Raw genomic sequence first — 9,119 nt, 5'->3', positions numbered from 1 at the left:
ATTAAACAATACAATTTTGAAAGATTTCAGTTTTTATTATGCAGTGATAGCTCTTATAATAGGATTCAAATCAATTCTTTTTAGATTAAATAAAATATATGACAATTTTGAACATTAACCATACTATATTATTTTGGTTTATATTTCATTTGAAATTATAGGACATAAATAAGAATATTCATAGCCTTTTCTGAAATCAATCTACTGTGTTCCCCCCAGAGTTCCGAAGAATTATGTCATTACATTCTTTATATTATGCGCCTATCTTATAGAATAAATAGGTGAAGACACAAAGCTCCATTTCCTGAATAATACATTGAAGTTACCAAGGACAAAATATTGATCTTAATTTTTTTAATGAAAAGCATATTCAAAATCATTTGAAAGGTTGATTTTTTTTCATCAAAGGGCAGTCTTCTCCACTGAGTACAAAACATTATATATTAGCTTAACAAAATGTGCAAATATCATTGGTCGCTAAAGGATTAAATTCAACCAGGGAAACACTAGATGGAAATCAGTAATTTCCATGAATACTACAGTTTCATAATTATAGTGTATTGTACATAAAAATTGTATTCCAGTATTTGCTGAAATGTAAACTGCAATTAGAAAGCTTCTGTGACAATAAGGTATGCAGACTTTATCAGAAACATCTCCACGTGCCTTTGTAACCACCGTTTAGTTACATTGATGTTTAATGTAGAGTTGCAGCAGCCACATGTTGAGTTTAAACCAAATTCTCATTAATCAAATTTAAATTTAATGAACAGTGATGCAGCCATTACTTTAATCACAATCATTTACAATTAACTAATGTGATATATTAATTTAAACCATTAATCCCAGTACAATCACTCTAACAACATATTTAAATATTAACCTACGAATAATGAAAAATGCACAGTATATTAAACATATCTAATACTATCTATTAATGTAATACAAATTCCATATTAAGTACATGAGCCCATTAATCACAAATATTATTAAACCAAACACCCAACATTTTAACCTAATACTCCATATTGTTTTTTTTAGATTTTATTTTTGTGGTTATGTGGTTAGTATATTGTGTGTTGCATTTCAGTTTTAAGCAGAATAACTACATACAAAGTCACATGGAGTGCGTGAATCCGGATGTTAATAAAAATAGAATTTATTAAGGTAACAAAATGTCATAACGTAAGATTAAAATTGTCTGCAGAATTCATTTACTTTATGTATTTACCTGTTTTAAAACATGAATTTACTGTACTGAGCGCGCAGTTTATGCTCCCGTCAGGCAAAATCTAAAATTGATTAACGTCACCGCAACGTCTCAATTCTCATCCAAAGCCTTGGTCAGACACCGAGGTGCCATATCACAGGACAGCAGAGAAAGGGTCCCAAAGAAGTCCAAATCATTACCGATGCAGAATTTCACTTGAACGGATAATTTCTCCGGTCTTCTTGCCAAATCTTTGTTTCAGATTAATAGTTGTTAATTATGTACTGAGCACTGTTAATCTCCAAACCTGTGATGCCTTACAGTGTTCCACTTCAAAACATTCGTAATGAAAGAGTTAAGATTTAGATGACAGCGTGAATTCAGCATTCCTTTATTAGCAGGCAAATAGCTGAACTCATTAACTCAGTCACACAAGGAAAAATACTCTCCTCTCGTGTATGGTGAGGAAAAAGTAGATAGATCATGGACATGGTCTGAACATTAAGAATTTCCAGGGATCGCACTGATGTATTAGACCTCAGCTAGGCCGCTGGCTTCCAATAAATGATACTTTTATGTCTAGAAAGACATGAAACTGTTGAGTACAACGGAGCTTTATTTTCCTAAACCCTACTTATCCTGATACTCAAAATATTATTTTAAAATAGAAAAATAGCAATTAGAAAAGGTATTCATGAATATTAATTTAAAACAAAATATGACCATTAATGCATTTTACAGAGCTGAGCTGATTATTTTGCACTGGTATCAGTTGTAGATTTGCCTTAGTAGGACTGTGAGACTATAGTTACTTCACACGAATCTGGGCACATTATGGTAATATGGAATGTGCAGGCATTCTCAGAAAATCAAAATCTAACCACATAAATAAAAATTAGTCGATAAATTTAATAGCTCAGATTATGCACTAACAGCCATATTACGAATGTTCCTTAGATTTAGATGCAGTTCTAATCTACTAGACCTTTATTGTCAGATAAAATATACACTGGTACACCTGCTCATTAATGCAAATATCTAATCAGCTAATCACATGGAAGCAACTCAATGCATAAAAGCATACAGACTTCGTCAAGAGGTTCATTTGTTGTACAGAACAAATATCGGAATGGGGAGAAATAATAAGTGATTTTGGTCGTGGAATTGATGGTACCAGATGGTTTGAGTATCTCAGAAACTGCTGATTTCTTGGGATTTTCACCCTCAACAGTCTCTGGAGTTTACAGAGGATGGTGTGGAAAAACAATAAACATCCAGTGTATGGCAGCTCTGTAGACAAAACCACCTTCTTCATGGGAGAGGTAGAGGAAAAGGGCAGAACTGATGCAAACTGACAGGAAGGTGACAGTAGCTCAAGTAATCGTGTGGCAACAGTGGTGGGTAGAAGACCATCTCTGAACGTATAACATGTTAAACCTTGAAGTAGATGGTTATAGCATCAGAAGACCACAAACATATTCTTAGTGGCCACTTTATTAGATCCGGGGGGTATCTAATAAAGTGGCTACTGAGTGTATGTATTAATTGTGACTAAATTAGTAGTCAACATAAATTTTATCAATATGGTTTTAACAACTTAGGTTGCTATCATTCCACATCAGCGCACAAATACCACACTCAACTGTGAAATGACTCCAAATATTAGAATGAATGGGTTAAACATATTTGAATATGTTTAAATTTGACTAGATATTTGAATATCCCAATCAGATTAGACTTGCAAACACTTCCTGACAATTGTTAGTATTATTAGTTTAATTGTTCTTGTATCAGCTGGAGCACAGATTTGTCTCCAGACCTCTTGGCTGTTAAAGGAGATTATGCATCAGTGATGTTTCCATGACATTGCTTCATCTGTAAACATTTCCCTCACTCTTTAAATTCTCCCCAGGATTAAATTGTGATGTATTTCACATCAAATCAAATATGAACTCTTTAACAAAAAATTGATTTGTCATGGCAGTTCGATCAGAATCAAAATAAAATATAAACACGAGAAAATCTGGAGATGCTGAAAGTCCAAGCAACACACACAAAATGCTGGAGAAACTGAGCAGGTCAGGCAGAATCTATGGAAAAGAGTAAACAGTCGATGTTTTGGGCCAAGACCCTTCATCAGGAGTCTGCTCTGCCATTCTATCATGGCTGATTTATTATCCCTCTCAACTCCATTCTCCTGTCTTCTCCCCATAACCTTTGTTGCCCAGACTAACCAACACCCTTCTAACATTTAGTTTAAAAATACTCAATAACTTGACCTCCATAGCTGTCCATGGCAATGAATTCCTTTACTGTAAGCACCCTAATCAAATCTGATTCATTACACAACACCCAGTACAGAATTGCTTTTCCCTAAGTGAGCTGAACTACAAGTTGCTCAAAAAAAATTCTCGTAGGCATTCTGAAAATTCCCTCTCTTGGGATCCAGCACCAACCTAATGTTCCCAATCTACCTGCACATTGAAATCCCCCATGAAGATCATAGTATTGCCCTTATTACATTCCATTCCATTCCTAATGTCGATTTTTCCTTCTTACTTAGTGTATATTACTAGGAGTGATTCCATGGTTAGTATTCACGAATTCTTGTTGTTTATTGTTCCTCAAAGTTCCATTTCTCTATCCAAATCAATTGGTTGTTTGGAAACTATAACCTCTCCAGCCCTTTACTTTTCCCATCTACTTGGCTTCACCTACTACTTTCTAGCTATCCCCCTTCCACTCCCCCAATTTTTTATTCTAACATCTTCACCTTTCCTTTCCAGTCCTGAAGAAGATCTTGGCCCAAAATTTCCACTGTTGTAAAACATGTAGTGTGAGCCTTCAGCCTCCTCCCTGATGGTAGCAATGAGAAGAGGGCCCAGAAGGTGAGGGTCCTTAATGATGGATACTGCATTCTTGAAATTCCACCAATTAAAAGATGCCCTTGATAATGGGGAGGGTTGTGCCCATGACGGATCTGGCTGAGTTTACAAGGTGATGCAACCATTCAGAATGCTTTTCACTGCACATCTGTAGAATTTTACAAGTCTTTGGTAATATACCAAATCTCCTCAAACTCCTAAAGAAATAGTGCCACTGGTATGTCTTCTTGATTACATCAATGTGTTGGGCCCAAGACAAATATTCCAAGATGTTGCCATCCAGGAAACTGCTCAATCTTTCCACCACTGACTCCTTAATGACGACTTGTGTGTTCTCCCAACTTCCCCTACCTGAAGTCCACAATCAATTCCTTGGTCATGCTGAAGTGTTGAGGTGTTCTTTGCAACAACACTCAACCAGCTAATCTATCTCTGCCCTGTATGCTTCCCCATCTCCATCTGAGATTCTGTCAACAATAGTGATGTTATCAGTGAATTTATAGATGTTGTTTAAGCTCTGCCTTGCCACCCAGTCATGAGTGCAGACAGAGTAGAACAGTGGGCTAAGCTCACATCCTTGAGCGGAGTCTGTGTTGATTGAGAGCGAGGAGATGTTATTACTGATCTGCACTGACTCACAATAAGGGAGTTGAGGGTCCGTTTTCAGAAGGCAGTACAGAGACCCAGGTTTTGAAGTTTGTTGATTAGTAGTGAGGGGAAGATGGTTTTGAATGCTGAGCTGTAATCAACGAAGAGCAGTTTGGCATATGTTGTGCTGTTGTCTAAGTGTCCCAAAGCTGAATGGAGAGCCTGTGAGATTATGCCCGCTGTGGCAGTAGGCAAAATATAGCAGGTCCTGGTCCAGGCAGTGGTTAGTTCTAGCCATGACCAACCTCACAGCAATAGTCATTGAGGCAGTTCACCCTGCTCTTCTTTGGCACTAGTGTGATTGATGCCCTTTTGAATCAGCTGGGAACCTCACACTGCAGTAGAGAGTTTGAAGATATCCTTCAACACTCCAGCCAGTTGGTTGACAGTTTCAGTACTCTGCAAGGTACACTGTTGGAGCCTGACATCTTGCAAGGGTTAACCGTCTTGAAGGATGTTCTGAAATTGGCCTCTGAGACAAAGATCACAGGGTTGCTAGATACTGTGAGCATAAAAGGCATTGAGTTGATTAGACACTGAAGCATCACTGCCAACTATGCTGTTAGATTCTTCTTATAGGAAGTAATGGTGTACAAACCCTGCACAGATGTTATGCATCTAATCATATCTCAAGCTTCACACAGAATTTCTCTTTTGTTCTCATGATAGTCTTTTGTAGGTCATACCTGGACTGCTGTGATTCTAGATTGCAAGTCTTGAATGCCACAGATCTAGCCCTCAGCATACTGTGATCACCTGGTTCATCCAAGGGCTTATGTTTGGGGAAACTCATTGTGTTCTCAAAGGCACACACTGCTCCAAGTCAGTGACAGTCAAATTGCATTCAGTCAAACCCAAAGATGAATCCCTGAATGTGGTCTAGTTTGCCAATTCAAAGCAGTCCTGTAAGTTCTCCTCTGCCTCTGTTCGCAGTGCTTATCACTGGTGCTGCAGTTTTCAGTCTCTGCCTATATGGTGGGAATGGAAGTACTGCCAGGTGACTAGACTTGCCGAAGTGCAGCCCTGTGATGGCACAGTAAGGGTTTTTGATGGAGGTGCAAAAGTGATTGAGTATGTTAGCTTCTCTGGTTTCACAGATGGCTTGTTGGTGGTAGTTTGTCAGAGAATTCTTCAAACTAGCCTAGCTGATGTCCTCAACGATGATTAGGAAGGCATCAAGATGTGTTGTCTCATGACTGTTGATTACAGAGCTCAGCTCTTCCAGTGCCAGGTTGACATTTTCCACGAGTAGAAAAAAATCTGCTCACAGGATGATGGTAAAGAACTTTCTCAGCTTATAGAACAAATGACACTTGATAGCCAGATTTTCCATGTCAGAAGAGTAGAACTGAGATACAACCATCACATTTGAGCACAACACACAAATAACTGCTTCACCACCATGAGGTTCAGGAACAGTTATTGCCCCACAACCTTCTGGCTCCTGAACCAGCAAGAATAACTTCACTCACCACAATTCACAACTGATCCCACAACCTACAAGCTTCACTTTCAAGGACTCTACAACTCAAGTTCTCTGCATTATTCATTTATTTTTTTATCTGCACAATTTGTTTTCTTTTTCCCTTAGGTTGTCTTTCTTTTACACTTTGTATATGTATAGTTTTCCATAAATTCTACTGTATTTCTTTATTTTCCTGTATATGCCTGCAAGGAAAAAGAATCTCAAGCTGGTATATGGTAAAATATACGTACTTAAATAAATTTACTTTGACAATGAGTTAACTGGGAAGCAAATGCCTCAATTTACCCAATCCACAGATAGTTTCCAATCAACCACAGTCAACTTGTAATTTGTGGTTATTTGTTTAGATTTTAAATCGAAGTTTCAGACTAGATATAGGTGAGTGATAGGATCTTGCCATGTTGGGGAGTGGTTGGTGGTGAGGTGAGGGTAGTTTATGCAATTTATAGTATATAGGAGCAGGAGTATACCACCGGCCTCCGCAAGCCTCTCCTGTTTGATCACTGGTGATCTCTGTTGGCCTAAACTCTTATGTATCAGTTCCCCATGAACCTCAATTCCTTGATTTATCAAATATTTAATCAATTTCCACTTTAACAATATTTAACGATCTGGCCTTCACATCTTTGGGAGCAGAGAGTTCCAGTGATTCTCCACTCCCTGAGAGAAGTTTTGATGTACTTCATTTTAAAATGATTGGCCCACTATTTGCAGCTGTATGTCCCTTGTTTGTGACTCTCTCACTAATAAATTTTCCCCCTAGCCACCTTATATAAGACCATATGACTTAGGAACAGAATTAGGCCATTTGGCCTATCAAGTCTGCTCCGCCATTCAATCATGACTAATCCTTTTTCTCCCCTCCTTAACCCAATCCCTGGGCCTTCACCCTGTAACCTTTGATGCCATGTACAATCAAGAACCCATCAATCTCTGCCTTATATACACCTAACAACCTGGCCTCCACAGCTGCCTGTGGTATCAAATTGCACAAATTCACCACCCTCTGGCTAAAGAAATGTCTTTGCATCTTGTTTTAAATAGACACCCCTCAATCCTGAGACTGTGCCCTCTTGTCCTACACTCACCAACCATGGGAAATATCCTTTCCGGTTCTACTATGTCTAGGCCTTTTAATATTCAAAAGGTTTCAATGAGATCCCACTCTCCATCCTTCTAAATTCCAGTGAGTACAGACTCAGAGCTATGAAATGTTCCTTGTATGGTAACCCTTTCATTCCCGGAATCATCCTTCTGAACCTCCTCTGGACCCTTTCCAATGCCAGCACATCTTTTCTTTGGTGAGGAGCCCAAAACTGTTCAGAATACTCAAGGTGTGGTCTCACCAGTACCTTATAAACCCTCAGCATCACATCCCTACTCTTATATTCAAGACCTCTTGAAATGAATTTATATTTGCCTTCCTCACCACTGACTCAATCTGCAAGTTAACCTTTAAGGTGTTCTGCACAAGGACTCTCAAGTCCTTTTACCTCTCAGATTTTTGGATTTTCTCCCTGTTTAGAAAATAGTCAGCACATTTATTTCAATTATCAAAGTGCGTGAACATGCATTTTCCAACATTGTATTTGATTTACCACTTCCTTGCCCATTCTCCTAATCTAAGTCCTTCTGTAGCATACCTGTTTCCTCAAAACTACAAGCCCCTTCACCAATCTTCACTGCAAACTCAGCAACAAAGCCATCTATTCCATCATCTAAATTATTGATACACAGCATAAAAAGAAGCGGTCCCAACACTGACCCGTGTGGAACACCATTTATTTATATATTTGAATATGGTCATCACTCATTTTTCTAAATTCCAATGAATTCGGGCCTATTCTGTCTAGCCTCTTTTGGAAGGAAAACTTTTATCCCAAAAATTAGCTTGATGAATTTCTTTTGGACTGCCTTCAATGGTACTATATCTGTTTTGAGGCGGAGACCAAAACGAAGCAAGGCATTCCAGGTGTGATCTCACTGACATCCTATACAACTGTAAACAATGACTCCCTATTCTTAAACTCCTCTAATCCCTTCACGATTAAGGCCATTATGTTGTTTGCCTTTTTCAACCACTTGTTGGACCAGACTATTGGTACAAATGTACAATCCAGCAAAATCCCCCTGAGACATGAGGCTTTAAGAACTGGTTTAGAGGGACCACACCATGGCCAAGAGATGATAAGATGGGTCTACAACTCCGTTATCAGTCATGTTGATTAATTAATCATCCAATAACTTGCCCACATCCCACATTTGGTGCAGCTCATTGGAAACATTGGTACCTATCACACCAAAGTTATCAGTTTTATCGGTATTTAATTTCTAATTAGCCTAAGGTCAGAACACTGGAAATAATAAAACAATTGCAATTTGCATTGTAGCTTTGTATTTTCACAATGCAAGTCAGTAAATTAGTATTGTTTTATTAATTAAATGTTAATTCAATTCAAAAGACATACAAATATTTTTAAAATTAAAAATTTAAATCTATTATTCAATGTAAAACACAAAATGCTGGCAGAACTCAGCAGGCCAGATGGCATCTATGGGAGGAGGTAGTGACAACGTTTCGGGCCGAAACCCTTCATCAGGAGTGAAGTAACATGGGATGGTGGAGAGGGGATAAGAAGTGGGGGGAGGGATGAAGTAGAGAGCTGGGAAGTGATAGGCTGGAGGGAAATGAGCTAGGGGGAAGGTGGAGAATTATGGGAAATAAAAGAGAAAGAAAGTTAGGGCTGGGGGACATTATAGTGAGGGGGGAAATGAGAGAAAAAGAGAACTAGACTAAAATTATAGATAGGGATGGGGTAAGGGGGGCAGGGGTATCAACGGAGGTCTGTGAGTTGAATGTTCATGCTGGCAGGTAGGAGGCTACCTAGGC

This window comes from Hypanus sabinus, chromosome 13 (assembly GCF_030144855.1).
Source record: "Hypanus sabinus isolate sHypSab1 chromosome 13, sHypSab1.hap1, whole genome shotgun sequence".
Taxonomy (NCBI): Eukaryota; Metazoa; Chordata; class Chondrichthyes; order Myliobatiformes; family Dasyatidae; genus Hypanus; species Hypanus sabinus.
Note: the sequence above shows the minus strand (reverse complement) of the source record.